Source organism: Oryzias latipes, chromosome 14 (genome assembly GCF_053564925.1).
Source record: "Oryzias latipes strain Hd-rR chromosome 14, Olatipes_Hd-rR_3.1".
NCBI classification, from domain to species: Eukaryota; Metazoa; Chordata; class Actinopteri; order Beloniformes; family Adrianichthyidae; genus Oryzias; species Oryzias latipes.
The window spans coordinates 25,693,733-25,717,621 of NC_136250.1; the positions used below are offsets into that span (position 1 = coordinate 25,693,733).

The 23,889-nt window shown below is 41.3% G+C and overlaps 1 protein-coding gene across 4 annotated transcripts in view; it reads left to right on the forward strand.

Moving 5' to 3' along the window:
- Nucleotides 1-873: 873 nt before the first annotated feature.
- The window catches only part of LOC144983628 (uncharacterized), a 46,220-nt gene continuing 23,204 nt past the window's right edge, over nucleotides 874-23,889 (forward strand). Inside the window, exon 1 of one of the 4 annotated variants that reach the window (XM_078930562.1) lies at nucleotides 874-941. The gene's annotated coding sequence lies outside the window, so the exon portion shown is untranslated. Of the gene's footprint in view, nucleotides 942-4,042; nucleotides 4,165-23,889 lie in introns of those variants that run through there. The other 3 variants (XM_078930561.1, XM_078930563.1, XM_078930564.1) reach the window with 3 other exon arrangements.

Below are 23,889 nucleotides of genomic sequence, written 5' to 3' on the forward strand. Positions count from 1 at the left end.
TAACACACAAATACATAAAAATAAATAAGTTAAATAAAAATAAAATATGTGGTCTACTACTGGTTAGGGGACTTGTGAAGTTTTCTATTTCTGAACAAAAATAAGCAATTTCAAGCCATTCTTCTTTTTCATATAAGGCAGTGATTGAAAGTAAAAACATTCTTTATGAAATGTGATATAAAGTGGTTTGGTCTTCAAAAATTTATTTTTGTGTATATAAAACAGTATTTTCTGGTCTATTATATGATACCACACCGAATAGAACATTTTTTGCCTGTAAATGAACTGGCATTACAATTTTGGAAGAATATCAAAAGCAGAAATATTCCCAAAATGTTTTTATAACTCCACAGTTAAAGAATAAATTATCCACAGTCTCAATGTCCTGTAGCCAACAGAAATGGTTGGAATTAATTGATTCATAATTGGTGTCAGGGTTGTTTTCTGCTCAAGAAAAAAATAACAAAGAAATGTGGCAGTTTACACCAGAACCAGCCAGCTTTAAAAAAAAACACACAAACTGATGCGCGTTAAGTGTGAACCAACTACATAGTAAATCTTAATGTGAATTGAACTATACAAGTATTTTTACTTATGTGATTAATAAAGTAAAATAAGTGATAAATTTTGTTCTTGTGTCTGTATATGTCAGGGTTTTGACTATTTCTTTCACAAAGAGAAGAACCACACAGGAAACCAGAATTTTTGTTAAACTTCTGCAAAAGGAGTCGGTGTGTCACAGCTGACTGTCTTGTGTCCTGTGACAACACAGGCTACCATAGGCTGATTTTATGCACATAAATACACAGAGCCATTGCATCACTTGCTTCCCGCCCATATTTAATACATTTGCCTGCTGCAGGGTGAGAGCTCAGAGCAGATCGGATCGGAGACGGGACACGTTGCTGGTTGCTGACTCTTCTGGCTCTCCCCTTGCAAAGGTTGGAACACTTATGCAGACTGTTGTGTGTTTTGTTCTCTTACCCATTGCACAAACAGGCTCTCTGAGGTCCTGAACCATCTGAACCTGGGGAAGCTGTAGGCGGCTTCAACAACAGTCGTACACATTTTTACAAGCAGTAAATCTTAAAAACAGTCTCCAACATCCTCAAATTTAAGCCAAAGTCAGAATCCAGAAAATGCAAGAGCTCAGTGTGTGACCCTCAGTCGTGTTCAGCTTGGAGAAAACACAGCTCAACGTGAGGGTGTGGACTTTTTGTTGGGAGTAAGCCTGCACGTGTCGGCTTCAGTGTTACAGTTTAACATCTGTGTTCTTGGGGTAAATGTTAGGCCGTCTTAAAGAAAGCCCAAACCCCCACAAACACCTTCAGTCAAAGCCAAACGAAGGCAGCACATTACAGAACCACAGCCAAGCAGAGAACTTCAACAAGAACCACCACAGTTTTCCAGATCTTCCTGCACGTAGAAATAAAGTTTTGAGACAAGGTACCCTAATGAATTTATGTTTTGTGTAACAAATGTATTCCTGCCGTGGAAAATGTGGTTGCCTGTTTTTTTTTTAACCTGTACATTACACTTAAAAAAAGCTAAACAATTAAAAGACTACATAAGGAGTGGTGACAGCACAGCTCAGTCCCAGCTGACTTTTTCAGGAACGCAGGTGAGGGGTGTGTCGCAAGGATTTCCCCTTCCACACCCACAGACCGCGAATGACAACTCCACACGCAGATTTGTTGAGATTGAGCCCAACGACATTTTCAGACACTGAACGCTTTGACTGCAAAAGGAAGAAAGCCACCATGACCAGTTCGTTAAAGGATCTATAGAGAAAGCATCAACTTGTGGCTGGAGTCAAGCCAGCCTGCTCTCATCAAACTGCTGTCAAGTGAGCAGTCTCGCCGCCATAAAAAAACAAAAATAAAACTTGCCCCTCTCACCCTCCGGGTTGGTTTCTCCTCCAAGCTCGGGTCCTCTACAAGAGGCCAGGGAGCTTGAGGGTCCTGCCTAGTATCTTAGCTGTTCCTAGCACTGCACTTTTCTGAGAGGTCTGAGGTCTTTCCAGGGATCTGCTGTAGCCACTCCTCCAGCTTGGGGGTTACTGCCCCAATTACCACAGGCACCACTGTCACCTTCACTTTTCAGGCTTTCTCCAGTTCTTCTCTGAGTCCCTGGTATTTCTCCAGTTTCTCATGTTCCTTCTTCCTCATGTTCCCATCACTTGGCACTGCCACATCTACCACAACGGCTTTCCTCTGTTCTTTATCCACCACTACGATGTCTGGTTGGTTCACCATTATCACCCTATCAGTCTGGATCTGGAAGTCCCACAGGATCTTTGCCCTCTCCTTCTCTACCACCTTCGGGGGTGTTTCCCATTTTGACCTTGGTAGTTCATATTCTGCAAACATGTTCCTGTATATTATTCCAGCTACTTGATTGTGGCGCTCCATGTATGCTTTCCCTGCCAGCATCTTACACCCTGCAGTTATGTGCTGGATTGTTTCAGGCGCCTCTTTGCACAGCCTACACCTTGGGTCTTGTCTGGTGTGGTAGATCTGAGCCTCTATTGCTCTGGTGCTCAGGGCTTGTTCCTGAGCTGCCAGGATGAGTGCTTCAGTGCTGTCCTGTAGGCTAGCCCTTTCTAGCCATTGGTAGGACTTCTTGATATCAGCCACTTCAGTTATGGTCCGGTGGTACATCCCATGCAGGGGTTTGTCCTCCCTTGAGAATCTGTCCTCCAGCACTGTATCCTCTGCTCTCCATTGCCTGAGACATTCACTGAGCACACTGTCAGTTTTAATATAAATATTCTGAAAATTATCAGTCATTAACAGAAACTGGATATTGTAACTTGAAGAGAATCTATCAGATTAGAACCGGATCACAAAAACTATGTAAAACTATAAAATGGACTCAGTAGGGGTGGGATTATATAAACTCCTTTCCACTATTTTTCAAGCAATAAATGAAGCTCTACTTGACTTTAGTTAATGATAACTGTTTTTAATAAAGCAGATGTGATGAAAGCATTTTTTTTGTTTTATTTTCTGCTTATTTTAAATCTATGCATTTAATCATTTCTGTAAATTTGTGTACATTCGTTATTGCTTTGACTCCAATGTTTGAGATCATTGGATCAATCAATCAATCAATCAATCAATCAATCAATCAATCAATCAATCAATCAATCAATCAATCAATCAATCAATCAATCAATCAACATAAAAACATCCTTAAAATATACAAAGTGATTTTCTGACCAAATCTTTGTTGTGTTGGGAGAATAGAGTCAGCTTGAATGAAATATTTCCTCATGTTGTGTTTAGACAATCTTATTTATTTTGCAACGTTTTCCTAAGAAAAATGATTTTAAATTAATCTGTGAATATATTTCTAAATTTACCAAACGTTTTGTTAATGGTTTTCTTTTCACTGACCTACTCTATGATCATTATGTTTGGGGGGGGGGGGTTAATGTATGGAAGAGATGCAAAATGATGATGAAAATGTCAGTTATTGTGTTCATCTGAAAATTGTTCCTTCAAAATTAAGAAACTCTTTGTGTATCACCTCGTTTTGTGTGTTCATTCTTTAGTAACTTGACTAGTTTTCAGAATGAATTGTTACAACCTCGTGTTGATCACCTGGCTCAGGTGTATTCAGTCGGAGGGAAGTGTCAGCTGGAAGACAGCAGGGGGGGATCTGCATGGAGGATCAGGGTAGGGCAGCTCTTGGTTTACAGACTGTTGCTTAGGCTGCTTGAGAATATGCCTTAAATCATAACTGCTGCTTATTCATGGTTTAGTTAGTCATTTCTGAAAGTGTTAACAGTTCCTTAAGTGGACTCATTAACTTTCAAATGTTTCTCAAATGTTGCTGTTTATTTACACAAATAATGACTGAATTACTTCAAGTGACTGGCCTCTTGGACATCCTACATTTAATAAAAACATTTACTTTAATAACTTCTGATGAACAATTATGCACATGAAATCACAGCCTTTTAACTCACCTCAGACCTCTCAGCTTGTCATAGAACTCTTGAAAAGGTCAAAGGTTTCTGTCCAACCATGGTTATAAAGTCACTCCCATTATATAAACTGACAGTGATTCTGTAGCTGAGACTTTGTCGCATGGGCAGTTGGGAAAGTTAAATGTACATGAAGTCATGATCTGACCCTGAAATTCCTGGAATTCTAAGCGGTAAGCGGAAGCGTGCCTGTTTCTCATTACAGTAGTCCTCTCTGTCTGCACCTGTATTTGTGTGTTTAAACTGTTTTTGGTGTGAAAAAAATTATATTTCTTTGTAGTGTGAACTTGTTGTTAGGTTCTCAAATATGATATTCCATCTATTTACTTGTACAGACGTTTCATCTGAAGTTAGCTGAATACGTCTTTCATTAAAATCAGAATCAGCTTAATTGGCCAAGTATGTACAGGGAATTTGTCTTCGGTGTCTTGTGCTCTCGTGCAAACTAGCAAGGTATAAAGAAGTGTGAGGGGGTAAGACAAAAAAAAGGATAGATAACAAAAAATAAAGCAATATAAGGTAGATAAAGGAATAAATAAACATCCCTAAATAAGAAAAATGACTAAGTAAAAATTCAGCAGGGGTTCTGGTGTCACAGTTTCTGTGGTTTTGTTTCGTGTTCTTGAGCGGTCAGGAGTCAGGAGTTCATTAGAGTGACGGTTCGCGGTTTTGGTGCGCATTGTTCTAAAGCGCCGCCCTGACAGGAGGAGGCTGAAAAGACAACGTCCGGGATGAGAGGGGTCTTTTACGATTCTGCCAGCCCACTTCCTGACCGTGGATCGGTACAAGTCCTGAATGGAAGGAAGGCTGGAACCAAAATCTTCTCAGCAGATCTGATGATTCTCTATAGTCTGTTCCTGTTGTGTCTGGTAGCTGATCCAAACCAGACCGTGACAGATGTGGTCAGGACAGATTGGAGTAACCCTTGTGCTATCCTAGGCACTTTAATGTTGGAAGTTGGGTCATCTAGACCCACTAGACAGTGCTCTGAACCTTTTTTCTTCAATGATTTGTGATCTTCTCTGGTGTCCATTGATTACATGAAATCTTTCCACCTTTATCCACCTTTGTCATGGTAGGGAGAACACGTCAATGTAAGGGTGGGGTCATAGAACATAGCACAAGGGTTATTGCAGTATAGAAGATGGTCAGCAGCTCCTGAGGCAGGTTGAACTTCTTGAGTTGTTCCAGGAAGTACAACCTCAGCTGAGCATTTTTCCGGAGTGAGACAATGTGAGAGGTCCACTTAAGGTCCTGTGAGATGGTGGACCCTAGGAACCTGTGTGAGTCTGTTGAGAGGACAGTGGTGTTGAGAATTATGAGTGTGGGGTGTGTGGTAGGGGGCGTTCCTCCTGAAGTCCACCGTCATCTCCACCGTTTTAAGTTGGTTCAACTCCAGGTGGTTCTGTCTGCATCAGAGGATCAGCCGCTCCACTTCTCCTCTGTATGCAAACTCATCACCGTCCCGGATGAGCCCAATGACTGCGGTGTCGTCTGCCATCCTCAAGAGTTTCACAGAGGGGGCTCCTGATGTGCAGTCGCTTGTGTGGAGGGAGAAGAGCAGAGGGGTGGGAACACACCCCTGGGGGGCGCCAGTGTTAAGGATCTGGGTGCTGGATGTGGAGCGTCCCAGTTTCACCTGCTGCCTCCTGTCGGTGAGGTTTTGGATCTCGTAGGAGATACAAACAGGGGTATTGTGGAGGTGAACAGGGGTTCCATAATATTTTCTATGATCTTTTCATTATGTATTACAGGGGTTCTATCATATTTTCTATGATCTTTTTACTATGCATTTAATGGATTCTATATATGCATGTATATTGTATTGCAGTTATATGCTTGATTCCTGCCCTCAGTAGCAGATAACATGTGCCAAGGTCACCAGTAGGACTGTTTTTGACTTTTGGTCTCTTTTTTCTTTCTGTACTGGAGTGTTTATGGAGCCACGACACCTGCAATGCAGACTAGACAAAAACACACCAGTCTAATGACGTATTTAGTATGTTTTCATCTTTCCTTACTGAATAATAAAAAAGCCTTTTTGCCTTGAGGACAGAGAGCAGACATCCATAGAGCCTAACAGGTCGTGTTTCTCCACCTCTCCCCTTTTGCAAAAGGTTTGAAAATCCATGCAGAGTCTTGTGTGTCTTTGCATTTTCCAACTGCACATTTCATTTTTGGACGTCCTGAACCATCCGAAACTGTGAAGAGCCGGACGAGACGGCAACAGAAGGAACATCTACTTCTACCCTTCCTCTCCTCTATTGTTGATCATAATTTATCATTTAGTTCTCCATGCCGCTGTTTGGTGCAGTGAGATTCATGTATTGTCCCTCTTTTCCTCTCCCCTCCTGGGGAGTGGGAGTGCTTCCAGACTCCAGTTGGCTCATCCGTGCTCCTGTACCTGACCGTTTACCTCGCCTTTGCTCCTGCTCCTACACCTGGCTGTGGTTCCTGTCTCAGGCTCGACTCGCGCCCCTGACTGTCCCCCCAACCACGGCTGGATGAAGCTCGTCTGCTGGACTTTATATATGTAGTTGTAGATTTAGATAAGTTAATTCTTCTGTAAGATTTCTGGTAAATCGCCTGTCCGTCCTGGGGGAGGATCCCTCCTTCATGTGGGCACCCCTGAGGTTTCTCCGTTTTTTCCGGAATCCAATTTTTTAGGAGTTTTGCCTTACCGCGAAGGGGGGTCTAAGGGCAGGGATGCCAGTATAGCTTAGTCAGTTTGTTAGTTCATTTTAGTATTTTCCTATTGAACTCTTTGTATTCGTGATCCTTTTGAGTTCATGTTTTACTTCGAAGCCCATCGAGACGACTGTTGTTGTGATTTTGGGCTATACAAATAAAATTGAATTGAATTGAACAGAGGAAACTGTTGGGAGGGGTTTTAGCTTTCATATGAGACATTTCTAAAACCAATGGATTCATTAAAAGTGAGGTTTTACGCTTTTGCTTTTACAAAATGGATAAGCGACAAGACTTTTGTCAGGGACTGTATGTACATGGTGGAAACACGTCATGCCACTGGTATTTGTGGAAGGAAGCGGTGATTGACATCAGACCACCCCACATCACCTAAAAAAGGTTTTGGTCTGCACACACATGTTCTCACAAAAGCTTATGTAGGATGTCACAGTGTCAGTGAGTCAGCAGCTTCGAAGACGCTCCAATCAGTGCAGTCAAAGCAGGCCCGCAGTTGCATCTTTGACTCATCTTTTCACAGTCCTCACCATGGCTTAGCTGATTTCAGCTTTTGCCTGTAGGTTGGGATCAGATAAACTAGGCAGTGGTCGGAAAGTCCCAGGGCAGCGCGGGCATCAGTGATATGCGTCCTTTATTGTAATGTAGCAGTGGTCCAAAATGTTTGAGCCTCTGGTGGGACAAGTCACGTGCTGTTTGTATTTGGGTATTTCGACCTTGAGGGTTACTTTTTTGAAATTGCTGTTGCTGTCCCACAGCAAAAAACACCAATAAAACTGTCCAGTGTATTCTACTGTACAGACAAATTTATGGGCTGCATATGTCATTTATAATTATGGCCCGCAGCACTCACAGAGTGCAAGGACCATATTGTAACTGGTACGAGGGTCGAACACTCAAAAAGGTCCAAAACGTCAAAAAAACGCGTCAAAACGCCAAAAAATGGGGTCAAAAGTCGCCCAAAGCACACAACGACACGACAATTGTGTAACGCAAAAAAAATACACACACACGCGCACAACACCAACGCAAAAACGACAAAATTGTAGTCGCAAAAATGACGACACAAACACAAAAATGCCCAAAAAAGCCCTCAAAAGACGGGTTTAAAGCCAAAAAGACATGCCCAGCCTATAGTAAAAGACAAGCCGCATTGAAATACATGGGAAATCCTAACCGCAAAAACTTCTATATTGTTTCTGCTTCGTTTCATTATTATTATGGCCCGCAGCACTCACAGAGTGCAAGGACCATATTGTAACTGGTACGAGGGCCGAACACTCAAAAAGTCCAAAACGTCAAAAAAAAGCGTCAAAACGCCAAAAAATGGGGTCAAAAGTCGCCCAAAGCACAAAACAACACGACAATTGTGTAACGCAACAAAAATACACACACACACGCACAACACCAACGCAAAAACGTAAAAATTGTAGTCGCAAAAATGACGACAAAAACACAAAAAAACCCCAAAAAGCCCTCAAAAGACAGGTTTAAAGCCAAAAAGACATGACCAGCCTATAGTAAAAGACAGGCCGCATTGAAATACATAGGAAATCCTAACCGCAAAAACTTCTATATTGTTTTTCGAATGTTTATTATTATTATTATTATTATTCTTCTTGTCTACTAACGGATCCGTTGAGCTCAAATTTGACCCCCGCCACATACCCGAAAACTCACCAAAATTGGCACACACCTAGGATAAATTGAAAATGAATTTTTGGCAAAGACAACGTCACCCCCCCGAAATTGATGACATCACAGCGAGCGTTCCCGTAAAAAAAATGAATGGGCCGAAATCTGTTTATGGGGCCAAAAAAAAATATTTCGAAATACAGTTACGAAACCAAAACACGTGTGTTGGAGATATCCCAAAGAAGTTATGAAATCATTATGGGATGGCCACACGACCTACGGCTTGGCGGCCATTTTGTGGCGAACACAGAGAAATGGCGATTTTCGTGTTTTTTGACAATATGGGAAAACGATACTTTTGTTTGAGCGATTTTCACGAAATTGCACACACATGCCATTAGCACGATTCTACAACTACCAAAGAAGTTTCGTTGACCTTTGACCTTGGCAAGGGGCGGCCATCTTGAATTTTCATAAAAAAGCACCTTTAGTAACGGATACAAACGAAAACTCGTCCTAGGGATTTTTATCGATCTTTTTGAAACTTCTCGGGCATCAATGGCAAGCTACTGTGGACAAAATGTTGGAATTAGAAGTTGTAGAATTTGAAACGCGTGCGCGTGGCGAATTCGCAACCGTCGCCATTTTAGCTAGCTCGCACATATTTTATCGGAATAGCCTGAAACTGAAATATGCGATACCCTGGCCCACACTGAACAAAACGATGTCACATACGACAAAATCGATAAAGGAATGTGGCCGTGGTAAACAAAAAACCGTCGCAAAAAAAAGTGCCGACTCGGCAAAAAAACTTTTTTTCGGATTTTATTTTTAAGAATCGGCTAGCGAAACCCAGATAACTTTGTCGGGTATATCCAAAGAAAGTTTTGAAATCATTACGTGATGGCGACACGACCTACGGTTTGGCGGCCATTTTGTGCCAAAATCTGCCATTTTGAGTTTTTCGCGTTTTTACACAATATGGAAAAATGAACTTTTTTTCGAGCGATTTTCACGAAATTTGACGCACATGTCCCTAGCCTAAGCCTACAATCACCTCTGGAGTTTCGTCGACCTTTGACCTCGGGAAAAGGCGGCCATCTTGAATTTTTTATAAAAAACACCTTTACCACCAGATTCAAACGTAAACTTGTCGTTGGAATTTTCATCGATTGGGTCGAAACTTTTTGGGCATCAATGGTAAGCTACTGTGGAAAAAATGTTGGAATTAAAAGTTGTAGATTTTGAACGGCGTGCGCGTGGCGAGCTAGCAAAGTGGCGCACTGTTATAACTCCCATGCATTTCAATACAATACAGTGAAAATTGAATGCATGCATTAATGCCTGAAACAGAATACATTGAAAAACACTGGATATGGACATATAAGGAATGTGGGCGTGGTTAGCATAAAACCACTGTTGCTAAGGACAACAAAAAGTTTGCTTTTACCGATTTGTCCGAAACTGACGTCAATCTGTTCGTCCTCCAGAGGGGACCAAAACATAAAATGGTTGCTATGGAGATAAAATCAACAGAAAAGCCGCCATTTTGGAAAAAGTGGGTTTTTTATCAACTTATGACATGTAGCTCTCGCCAATGGAGGAATGTGTTTTTCTGAGTCAGTTGATGATGCTAATCGCTATGCTAGCACTTTAAGCTATGTTAGCATAACTAGCATAGTTAGAATAATTAGCATTTCAGGTATTGTGTTTTTCTGAGTCAGTTGATGATGCTGATCGCTATGCTAGCAATTTTAGCGACATTAGCATAGCTAGCATAGTTAGCATAATTAGCATTTTAGGTATTGGGTTTTTCTGAGTCAGTTGATGATGCTGATCGCTATGCTAGCACTTTTAGCCACATTAGCATAGCTAGCATAGTTAGCATAATTAGCATTTTAGGTAATGTGTTTTTCTGAGTTAGTTGATGCTGATTGCAATGCTAGCACTTTTAGCCACATTAGCATAGTTAGCATTGTTAGCATAATTAGCAAATCCAGCCTTGACTAGCTTTTAATTTGCGGGCTGTGAGGGCGGTGAGGTCAGCGGTGGTGCGTAGAGTTGGGCGTGGAAGGCGGGTTGCGTCTGCGGGCCATACAACGCCGCTTGCGGCTTTAATTATTATTATTCTTCTCGTTTCTAACGGCGTCTTTGAGCTCAAATTTGACCCCCGCCACATACCCGAAAACTCACCAAAATTGGCACACACCTGGGATAAATTGAAAATGAATTTTTGGCAAAGAGAACGTCACCTCCCCCACAACGATGACATCACGGTGAGCGTTCACGTAAAAAAAATGAATGGGCCGAAAATTGCTTATGGGGCCAAAAAAAAATATTTTGAAATACAGTTACGAAACCAAAACACGCGTGTTGGATATATCCCAGAGAAGTTCTGAAATCATTATGGGATGGCCACACGACCTACGGCTTGGCGGCCATTTTGTGGCGAACACAGAGAAATGGCGATTTTCGTGTTTTTTGACAAAATGGGAAAACGACCCTTTTGTTTAAGCGATTTTCACGAAATTGCACACACATGCCAAGACCATGATTCTACAACTACCAATGAAGTTTCGTTGACCTTTGACCTTGGGAAGGGGCGGCCATCTTGAATTCTCATAAAAAAGCACCTTTAGTAACGGATACAAACGAAAACTCGTCCTAGGGATTTTTATCGATCTTTTTGAAACTTCTCGGGCATCAATGGCAAGCTACTGTGGACAAAATGTTGGAATTAGAAGTTGTAGAATTTGAAACGCGTGCGCGTGGCGAATTCGCAACCGTCGCCATTTTAGCTAGCTCGCACATATTTTATCGGAATAGCCTGAAACTGAAATATGCGATACCCTGGCCCACACTGAACAAAACGATGTCACATACGACAAAATCGAAAAAGGAATGTGGCCGTGGTAAACAAAAAACTATCGCAAACAAAAGTGCTGACTCGGCAAAAAAAAATTTTTTCGGATTTTATTTTTAAGAATCGGCTAACGAAACCCAGCTAACTTTGTCGGGTATATCCAAAGAAAGTTTTGAAATCATTACGTGATGGCGACACGACCTACGGTTTGGCGGCCATTTTGTGCCAAAATCTGCCATTTTGAGTTTTTCGCGTTTTTACACAATATGGAAAAATGAACTTTTTTTCGAGCGATTTTCACGAAATTTGACTCGCATGTCCCTAGCGTAAGTCTACATTCACCTCTGGAGTTTCGTCGACCTTTGACTTCGGGAAAAGGCGGCCATCTTGAATTTTCTTTAAAAAACACCTTTACCACCGTATTCAAACGTAAACTTGTCGTTGGAATTTTCATCAATCGTCTCAAAATATTTTGGGCATCAATGGCAAGCTACTGTGGAAAAAATGTTGGAATTAGAAGTTGTAGATTTTGAACGGCGTGCGCGTGGCAAGCTAGCAAAGTGGCGCAGTGTTATAACTCCCATGCATTTCAATACAATACAGTGACAATTGAATGCATGCATTAATGCCTGAAACAGAATACATTGAAAAACACTGGATATGGACATATAAGGAATGTGGGCGTGGTTAGCATAAAACCCCTGTTGCTAAGGACAACAAAAAGTTTACTTTTACCGATTTGTCCGAAACTGACGTCAATCTGTTCGTCCTCCCGAGGGGACCAAAACAAAAAATGGTTGCTATGGAGATAAAATCAACAGAAAAGCCGCCATTTTGGAAAAAGTGTTTTTTTTATCAACCTTTGACATATAGCTCTCGCCAATGGAGGAATGTGTTTTTCTGAGTCAGTTGATGATGCTAATCGCTATGCTAGCACTTTTAGCTATGTTAGCATAACTAGCATAGTTAGCATAATTAGCATATCAGGTAATGTGTTTTTCTGAGTCAGTTGATGATGCTGATCGCTATGCTAGCAATTTTAGTGACGTTAACATAGCTAGCATAGTTAGCATAATTAGCATTTTAGGTAATGTGCTTTTCTGAGTCAATTGATGATGCTGATCGCTATGCTAGCACTTTTAGCCACATTAGCATAGCTAGCATAGTTAGCATAATTAGCTTTTTAGGTCATGTGTTTTTCTGAGTCAGTTGATGATGCTGATCGCAATGCTAGCACTTTTAGCCACATTAGCGTAGCTAGCATAGTTAGCATAATTAGCATTTTAGATAATGTGTTTCTCTGAGTCAGTTGATGATGCTGATCGCAATGCTAGCACTTTTAGCCACATTAGCATAGTTAGCATTGTTAGCATAATTAGCAAATCCAGCCTTGACTAGCTTTTAATTTGCGGGCTGTGAGGGCGGTGAGGTCAGCGGTGGTGCGTAGAGTTGGGCGTGGAAGGCGGGTTGCATCTGCGGGCCATACAACGCCGCTTGCGGCTTTAATTATGGCCCGCAGCAGTCATAGACTGCAAGGACCATATTGTAACTGGTACGAGGGTCGAACACTCAAAAAGTCCAAAACGTCAAAAAAACGCGTCAAAACGCCAAAAAATGGGGTCAAAAGTCGCCCAAAGCACAAAACGACACGACAATTGTGTAACACAACAAAAATACACACACACACGCACAACACCAACGCACAAACGTCAAAATTGTAGTCGCAAAAATGACGACAAAAAACCAAAAAAGCCCCAAAAAGCCCTCAAAGAACGGGTTTAAAGCCAAAAAGACATGCCCAGCCTATAGTAAAAGACAGGCCGCATTGAAATACATAGGCCACCTGACTGCAAAAACTTCTATATTGTTTCTGCTTCGTTTCATTATTATGGCCCGCAGCACTCACAGAGTGCAAGGACCATATTGTAACTGGTACGAGGGTCGAACACTCAAAAAGGTCCAAAACGTCAAAAAAACGCGTCAAAACGCCAAAAAATGGGGTCAAAAGTCGCCCAAAGCACACAACGACACGACAATTGTGTAACGCAAAAAAAATACACACACACACACACAACACCAACGCAAAAACGACAAAATTGTAGTCGCAAAAATGACGACACAAACACAAAAATGCCCAAAAAAGCCCTCAAAAGACGGGTTTAAAGCCAAAAAGACATGCCCAGCCTATAGTAAAAGACAAGCCGCATTGAAATACATGGGAAATCCTAACCGCAAAAACTTCTATATTGTTTCTGCTTCGTTTCATTATTATTATTATTATTCTTCTCGTTTCTAACGGCGTCTTTGAGCTCAAATTTGACCCCCGCCACATACCCGAAAACTCACCAAAATTGGCACACACCTGGGATAAATTGAAAATGAATTTTTGGCAAAGAGAACGTCACCTCCCCCACAACGATGACATCACGGTGAGCGTTCACGTAAAAAAAATGAATGGGCCGAAAATCGCTTATGGGGCCAAAAAAAAATATTTTGAAATACAGTTACGAAACCAAAACACGCGTGTTGGATATATCCCAGAGAAGTTCTGAAATCATTATGGGATGGCCACACGACCTACGGCTTGGCGGCCATTTTGTGGCGAACACAGAGAAATGGCGATTTTCGTGTTTTTTGACAAAATGGGAAAACGACCCTTTTGTTTAAGCGATTTTCACGAAATTGCACACACATGCCAAGACCATGATTCTACAACTACCAATGAAGTTTCGTTGACCTTTGACCTTGGGAAGGGGCGGCCATCTTGAATTCTCATAAAAAAGCACCTTTAGTAACGGATACAAACGAAAACTCGTCCTAGGGATTTTTATCGATCTTTTTGAAACTTCTCGGGCATCAATGGCAAGCTACTGTGGACAAAATGTTGGAATTAGAAGTTGTAGAATTTGAAACGCGTGCGCGTGGCGAATTCGCAACCGTCGCCATTTTAGCTAGCTCGCACATATTTTATCGGAATAGCCTGAAACTGAAATATGCGATACCCTGGCCCACACTGAACAAAACGATGTCACATACGACAAAATCGAAAAAGGAATGTGGCCGTGGTAAACAAAAAACTATCGCAAACAAAAGTGCTGACTCGGCAAAAAAAAATTTTTTCGGATTTTATTTTTAAGAATCGGCTAACGAAACCCAGATAACTTTGTCGGGTATATCCAAAGAAAGTTTTGAAATCATTACGTGATGGCGACACGACCTACGGTTTGGCGGCCATTTTGTGCCAAAATCTGCCATTTTGAGTTTTTCGCGTTTTTACACAATATGGAAAAATGAACTTTTTTTCGAGCGATTTTCACGAAATTTGACTCGCATGTCCCTAGCGTAAGTCTACATTCACCTCTGGAGTTTCGTCGACCTTTGACCTCGGGATAAGGCGGCCATCTTGAATTTTCTTTAAAAAACACCTTTACCACCGTATTCAAACGTAAACTTGTCGTTGGAATTTTCATCAATCGTCTCAAAATATTTTGGGCATCAATGGCAAGCTACTGTGGAAAAAATGTTGGAATTAGAAGTTGTAGATTTTGAACGGCGTGCGCGTGGCAAGCTAGCAAAGTGGCGCAGTGTTATAACTCCCATGCATTTCAATACAATACAGTGACAATGGAATGCATGCATTAATGCCTGATACAGAATACATTGAAAAACACTGGATATGGACATATAAGGAATGTGGGCGTGGTTAGCATAAAACCCCTGTTGCTAAGGACAACAAAAAGTTTACTTTTACCGATTTGTCCGAAACTGACGTCAATCTGTTCGTCCTCCCGAGGGGACCAAAACAAAAAATGGTTGCTATGGAGATAAAATCAACAGAAAAGCCGCCATTTTGGAAAAAGTGTTTTTTTTATCAACCTTTGACATATAGCTCTCGCCAATGGAGGAATGTGTTTTTCTGAGTCAGTTGATGATGCTAATCGCTATGCTAGCACTTTTAGCTATGTTAGCATAACTAGCATAGTTAGCATAATTAGCATATCAGGTAATGTGTTTTTCTGAGTCAGTTGATGATGCTGATCGCTATGCTAGCAATTTTAGTGACGTTAGCATAGCTAGCATAGTTAGCATAATTAGCATTTTAGGTAATGTGCTTTTCTGAGTCAATTGATGATGCTGATCGCTATGCTAGCACTTTTAGCCACATTAGCATAGCTAGCATAGTTAGCATAATTAGCTTTTTAGGTCATGGGTTTTTCTGAGTCAGTTGATGATGCTGATCGCAATGCTAGCACTTTTAGCCACATTAGCGTAGCTAGCATAGTTAGCATAATTAGCATTTTAGATAATGTGTTTTTCTGAGTCAGTTGATGATGCTGATCGCAATGCTAGCACTTTTAGCCACATTAGCATAGTTAGCATTGTTAGCATAATTAGCAAATCCAGCCTTGACTAGCTTTTAATTTGCGGGCTGTGAGGGCGGTGAGGTCAGCGGTGGTGCGTAGAGTTGGGCGTGGAAGGCGGGTTGCGTCTGCGGGCCATACAACGCCGCTTGCGGCTTTAATTATGGCCCGCAGCAGTCATAGACTGCAAGGACCATATTGTAACTGCTACGAGGGTCGAACACTCAAAAAGGTCCAAAACGTCAAAAAAACGCGTCAAAACGCCAAAAAATGGGGTCAAAAGTCGCCCAAAGCACACAACGACACGACAATTGTGTAACGCAACAAAAATACACACACACGCACAACACCAACGCAAAAACGTAAAATTTGTAGTCGCAAAAATGACGACAAAAACACAAAAAAGCCCCAAAAAGCCCCAAAAAGCCCTCAAAGAACGGGTTTAAAGCCAAAAAGACATGCCCAGCCTATAGTAAAAGACAGGCCGCATTGAAATACATGGGAAATCCTAACCGCAAAAACTTCTATATTGTTTCTGCTTCGTTTCATTATTATTATTCTTCTTGCACACTAACGTGTCTTTGAGCTTAATTTTGACCCCCGCCACATACCCGAAAACTCACCAAAATTGGCACACATCTGGGATAAATTGAAAATGAATTTTCGACAAAGAGAACGTCACCCCCCCGAAGTCGATGACATCACAGCGAGCGTTCCCGTAAAAAAAATGAATGGGCCGAAAATCGCTTATGGGGCCAAAAAAAAATATTTTGAAATACAGTTACGAAACCAAAACACGCGTGTTGGATATATCCCAGAGAAGTTATGAAATCATTATGGGATGGCCACACGACCTACGGCTTGGCGGCCATTTTGTGGCGAACACAGAGAAATGGCGATTTTCTTGTTTTTTGACAAAATGGGAAAACGACCCTTTTGTTTAAGCGATTTTCACGAAATTGCACACACATGCCAAGACCATGATTTTACAACTACCAATGAAGTTTCGTTGACCTTTGACCTTGGGAAGGGGCGGCCATCTTAAATTTTCATAAAAAAGCACCTTTAGTAACGGATACAAACGAAAACTCGTCCTAGGGATTTTTATCGATCTTTTTGAAACTTCTCGGGCATCAATGGCAAGCTACTGTGGACAAAATGTTGGAATTAGAAGTTGTAGAATTTGAAACGCGTGCGCGTGGCGAATTCGCAACCGTCGCCATTTTAGCTAGCTCGCACATATTTTATCGGAATAGCCTGAAACTGAAATATGCGATACCCTGGCCCACACTGAACAAAACGATGTCACATACGACAAAATCGAAAAAGGAATGTGGCCGTGGTAAACAAAAAACTATCGCAAACAAAAGTGCTGACTCGGCAAAAAAATTTTTTTTCGGATTTTATTTTTAAGAATCGGCTAACGAAACCCAGATAACTTTGTCGGGTATATCCAAAGAAAGTTTTGAAATCATTACGTGATGGCGACACGACCTACGGTTTGGCGGCCATTTTGTGCCAAAATCTGCCATTTTGAGTTTTTCGCGTTTTTACACAATATGGAAAAATGAACTTTTTTTCGAGCGATTTTCACGAAATTTGACTCGCATGTCCCTAGCGTAAGTTTACATTCACCTCTGGAGTTTCGTCGACCTTTGACCTCGGGAAAAGGCGGCCATCTTGAATTTTCTATAAAAAACACCTTTACCACCGGATTCAAACGAAAACTTGTCGTTGGAATTTTCATCAATCGTCTCAAAATTTTTTGGGCATCAATGGCAAGCTACTGTGGAAAAAATGTTGGAGTTAGAAGTTGTAGATTTTGAACGGCGTGCGCGTGGCAATTTAGCAAAGTGGCGCAGTGTTATAACTCCCATGCATTTCAATACAATACAGTGAAAATTGAATGCATGCATTCATGCCTGAAACAGAATACATTGAAAAACACTGGTTCTGGACATATAAGGAATGTGGGCGTGGTAAGCATAAAACCACTGTTGCTAAGGACGACAAAAAGTTTACTTTTACCGATTTGTCCGAAACTGACATCAATCTGTTCGTCTTCTCAAGGGGAACAAAACATAAAATGGTTGCTATGGAGATAAAATAAACAAAAAAGCCGCCATTTTGGAAAAAGTTTGTTTTTTATCAACTTATGGCATATAGCTCTCACCAAAGGAGGAATGTGTTTTTCTGAGTCAGTTGATGATGCCGATCGCTATGCTAGCACTTTTAGCCACATTAGCATAGCTAGCATAGTTAGCATAATTAGCATTTTAGGCAATGGGTTTTTCTGAGTCAGTTGATGATGCTGATCGCTATGCTAGCACTTTTAGCCACATTAGCATAGCTAGCATAGTTAGCATAATTAGCATTTTAGGTAATGTGTTTTTCTGAGTCAGTTGATGATGCTGATCGCAATGCTAGCACTTTTAGCCACATTAGCATAGCTAGCATAGTTAGCATAATTAGCATATGCAGTTTTGACTAGCCTTCATCAAAAGTGGGCGGTGAGGGCGGTGAGGGCAGTGGTGCGTAGAGTTGGGCGTGGAAGGCGGGTTGCGTCTGCGGGCCATACAACGCCGCTTGCGGCTTTAATTATGGCCCGCAGCAGTCATAGACTGCAAGGACCATATTGTAACTGGTACGAGGGTCGAACACTCAAAAAGTCCAAAACGTCAAAAAAACGCGTCAAAACGCCAAAAAATGGGGTCAAAAGTCGCCCAAAGCACAAAACGACACGACAATTGTGTAACGCAACAAAAATATACACACACACGCACAACACCACCGAACAAACGACAAATTTGTAGTCGCAAAAATGACGACAAAGACACGAAAACGCCTCAAAAAGCCCTCAAAGATCGGGTTTAAAGCCAAAAAGACATGCCCAGCCTATAGTAAAAGACAGGCCGCATTGCAATACATGGGAAATCCTAACCGCAAAAACTTCTATATTGTTTCTGCTTCGTTTCATTATTATTATTCTTCTTGCACACTAACGGCGTCTTTGAGCTTAATTTTGACCCCCGCCACATACCCGAAAACTCACCAAAATTGGCACACATCTGGGATAAATTGAAAATGAATTTTCGGCAAAGAGAACGTCACCCCCCCGAAGTCGATGACATCACAGCGAGCGTTCCCGTTAAAAAAATGAATGGGCCGAAAATCGCTTATGGGGCCAAAAAAAAATATTTCAAATTAGAGCAACGAAACCAAAACACGCGTGTTGGAGATATCCCAAAGAAGTTCTGAAATCATTATGGGATGGCCACACGACCTACGGCTTGGCGGCCATTTTGTGGCGAACTCAGAGAAATGGCGATTTTCGTGTTTTTTCACAATATGGGAAAACGACACTTTTGTTCAAGCGATTTTCACGAAATTGCACACACATGCCACAAACACGATTCTACAACTACCAAAGAAGTTTTGTTGACCTTTGACCTTGGCAAGGGGCGGCCATCTTGAATTTTCATAAAAAAGCACCTTTAGTAACGGATACAAACGAAAACTCGTCCTAGGGATTTTTATCAATCTTTTTGAAACTTCTCGGGCATCAATGGCAAGCTACTGTGGACAAAATGTTGGAATTAGAAGTTGTAGAATTTGAAACGCGTGCACGTGGCGAATTCGCAACCGTCGGCATTTTAGCTAGCTCGCACATATTTTATCGGAATAGCCTGAAACTGAAATATGCGATACCCTGGCCCACACTGAACAAAATGATGTCACATACGACAAAATCCATAAAGGAATGTGGCCGTGGTAAACAAAAAACGATCGCAAAAAAAAGTGCTGACTCGGCTAAAAAAAAAAATTTCGGATTTTTTTTTTAAGAATCGGCTAGCGAAACCCAGATAACTTTGTCGGGTATATCCAAACAAAGTTTTGAAATCATTACGTGATGGCGACACGACCCACGGTTTGGCGGCCATTTTGTGCCAAAATCTGCCATTTTGAGTTTTTCGCGATTTTACACAATATGGAAAAATGAACTTTTTTTCAAGCGATTTTGACGAAATTTGACTGGCATGTCCCTAGCGTAAGTCTACAATCACCTTTGGAGTTTCGTCGACCTTTGACCTCGGGAAAAGGCGGCCATCTTGAATTTTATATAAAAAACACCTTTACCACCGGATTCAAACTTAAACTTGTCGTTGGAATTTTCATCAATCATCTCGAAACTTTTTAGGCATCAATGGCAAGCCACTGTGGAAAAAATGTTGGAATTAGAAGTTGTAGATTTTGAACGGCGTGTGCGTGGCATGCTAGCAAAGTGGCGCACTGTTATAACTCCCATGCATTTCAATACAATAGAGTGAAAATTGAATGCATGCATTCATACCTGAAACAGATTACATTGAAAAACACTGGATATGGACATATAAGGAATGTGGGCGTGGTTAGCATAAAACCACTGTTGCTAAGGACGACAAAAAGTTTACTTTTACCGATTTGTCCGAAACTGACGTCAATCTGTTCGTCCTCCCGAGGGGACCAAAACATAAAATGGTTGCTATGGAGATAAAATCAACAGAAAAGCCGCCATTTTGGAAAAAGTGGGTTTTTTAGCAACTTATGACATATAACTCTCACCAATGGAGGAATGTGTTTTTCTGAGTCAGTTGATGATGCTGATCGCTATTCTAGCACTTTTAGCTATGTTAGCATAACTAGCATAGTTAGCATAATTAGCATTTTAGGTAATGTGTTTTTCTGAGTCAGTTGATGATGCTGATCGCTATGCTAGCACTTTTAGCCACATTAGCATAGCTAGCATAGTTAGCATAACTAGCATTTTAGGAAATGTGTTTTTCTGAGTCAGTTGATGATGCTGATCGCAATGTTAGCAATTTTAGCCACATTAGCATAGCTTGCATAGTTAGCATAATTAGCATTTTAGGTAATGTGTTTTTCTGAGAGAGTTGATTATGCTAATCGCTATGCTAGGACTTTTAGTCACATTAGCATAGTTAGCATAGTTAGCATTATTAGCAAATCCAGCCTTGACTAGCTTTTAATTTGTGGGCGGTGAGGGCGGAGAGGGCCGCGGTGTTGCGTAGAATTGGGCGTGGAAGGCGGGTTGCGTCTGCGGGCCATACAACGCCGCTTGCGGCTTTAATTATGGCCCGCAGCACTCACAGAGTGCAAGGACCATATTGTAACTGCTACGAGGGTCGAACACTCAAAAAGGTCCAAAACGTCAAAAAAACGCGTCAAAACGCCAAAAAATGGGGTCAAAAGTCGCCCAAAGCACACAACGACACGACAATTGTGTAACGCAACAAAAATACACACACACACGCACAACACCAACGCAAAAACGTAAAAATTGTAGTCGCAAAAATGACGACAAAAACACAAAAATGCCCAAAAAAGCCCTCAAAAGACGGGTTTAAAGCCAAAAAGACATGCCCAGCCTATAGTAAAAGACAGGCCGCATTGCAATACATGGGAAATCCTAACCGCAAAAACTTCTATATTGTTTCTGCTTCGTTTCATTATTATGGCCCGCAGCAGTCATAGACTGCAAGGACCATATTGTAACTGGTACGAGGGTCGAACACTCAAAAAGGTCCAAAACGTCAAAAAAACGCGTCAAAACGCCAAAAAATGGGGTCAAAAGTCGCCCAAAGCACAAAACGACACGACAATTGAGTAACGCAACAAAAATACACACACACACGCACAACACCAACGCAAAAACGTAAAAATTGTAGTCGCAAAAATGACGACAAAAACACAAAAAAGCCCAAAAAAGCCCTCAAAAGACGGGTTTAAAGCCAAAAAGACATGCCCAGCCTATAGTAAAAGACAGGCCGCATTGAAATACATAGGCCACCTGACTGCAAAAACTTCTATATTGTTTCTGCTTCGTTTCATTATTATTCTTCTTCTTTCTTTCTTCCACTTTGAGCCAAAATTTGACCCCCACCACATACCCGAAAACTCACCAAAATTGGCACACACCTAGGATAAATTGAAAATGAATTTTCGGCAAAGAAAACGTCACCCCCCCCACGATGATGACATCACGGCGAGCAATCCCGTCAAAAAAATGAATTGGCCGAAAATCGCTTATGGGGCCAAAAAAAAATATTTTGGAATACAGTTACGAAACCAAAACACACGTGTTGGAGATATCCCAAAGAAGATTTGAAATCATTATGGGATGGCCACACGACCTACAGCTTGGCGGCCATTTTGTGGCGAACTCAGAGAAATGGCGATTTTCGTGTTTTTTGACAAAATGGGAAAACGACACTTTTGTTTATGCGATTGTCACGAAATTGCACACACATGCCAAGACCCTGATTCTACAATAACCAAAGAAGTTTCGTTGACCTTTGACCTTGGGAAGGGGCGGCCATCTTGAATTTTCATAAAAAAGCACCTTTAGTAACGTATACAAACGAAAACTCGTCCTAGGGATTTTTATCGATCTTTTTGAAACTTCTCAGGCATCAATGGCAAGCTACTGTGGACAAAATGTTGGAATTAGAAGTTGTAGAATTTGAAACGCGTGCGCGTGGCGAATTCGCAACCGTCGCCATTTTAGCTAGCTCGCACATATTTTATCGGAATAGCCTGAAACTGAAATATGCGATACCCTGGCCCACACTGAACAAAACGATGTCACATACGACAAAATCCATAAAGGAATGTGGCCGTGGTAAACAAAAAACGGTCGCAAAAAAAAGTGCTGACTCGGCAAAAAAAAATTTTTTCGGATTTTATTTTTAAGAATCGGCTAACGAAACCCAGATAACTTTGTCAGGTATATCCAAAGAAAGTTTTGAAATCATTACGTGATGGCGACACGACCTACGGTTTGGCTGCCATTTTGTGCCAAAATCTGCCATTTTGCGTTTTTCGCGTTTTTACACGATATGGAAAAATGAACTTTTTTTCGAGCGATTTTCACGAAATTTGACGCGCATGTCCCTAGCGTAAGTCTACAATCACCTCTGGAGTTTCGTCGACCTTTGACCTCGGGAAAAGGCGGCCATCTTGAATTTTCTATAAAAAACACCTTAACCACCAGATTCAAACGTAAACTTGTCGTTGGAATTTTCTTCGATCGTCTCAAAACTTTTTGGGCATCAATGGCAAGCTACTGTGTAAAAAATGTTGGAATTAGAAGTTGTAGATTTTGAACGGCGTGCGCGTGGCGAGCTAGCAAAGTGGCGCACTGTTATAACTCCCATGCATTTCAATACAATACAGTGAAAATTGAATGCATGCATTAATTCCTCAAACAGAATACATTGAAAAACACTGGATATGGACATATAAGGAATGTGGGCGTGGTTAGCATAAAACCACTGTTGCTAAGGACAACAAAAAGTTTACTTTTACCGATTTGTCCGAAACTGACGTCAATCTGTTCGTCCTCCAGAGGGGACCAAAACATAAAATGGTTGCTATGGAGATAAAATCAACAGAAAAGCCGCCATTTTGGAAAAAGTGGGTTTTTGATCAACTTATGACATGTAGCTCTCGCCAATGGAGGAATGTTTTTTTCTGAGTCAGTTGATAATGCTAATCGCTATGCTAGCACTTTTAGCTATGTTAGCATAACTAGCATAGTTAGCATAATTAGCATATCAGGTAATGTGTTTTTCTGAGTCAGTTGATGATGCTGATCGCTATGCTAGCAATTTTAGCGACGTTAGCATAGCTAGCATAGTTAGCATAGTTAGCATTTTAGGTAATGTGCTTTTCTGAGTCAATTGATGATGCTGATCGCTATGCTAGCACTTTTAGCCACATTAGCATAGCTAGCATAGTTAGCTTAATTAGCTTTTTAGGTCATGTGTTTTTCTGAGTCAGTTGATGATGCTGATCGCAATGCTAGCACTTTTAGCCACATTAGCGTAGCTAGCATAGTTAGCATAATTAGCATTTTAGATAATGTGTTTTTCTGAGTCAGTTGATGATTCTGATCGCAATGCTAGCACTTTTAGCCACATTAGCATAGTTAGCATTGTTAGCATAATTAGCAAATCCAGCCTTGACTAGCTTTTAATTTGCGGGCTGTGAGGGCGGTGAGGTCAGGGGTGGTGCGTAGAGTTGGGCGTGGAAGGCGGGTTGCGTCTGCGGGCCATACAACGCCGCTTGCGGCTTTAATTACGTTTCTTCTTTCTTACTGCGTCTTTGAGCTCAAATTTGACCCCCGCCACATACTCGAAAACTCACCAAAATTGGCACACATAGGATAAATTCAAAATGAATTTTCGGCGAAGTGAACGCCCCCCCCCCCAAACCCGATGACCTCACAGTCGGCAAAACCGTAAAAAAAATGAATGGGGCCGAAATCTCAAATGGAG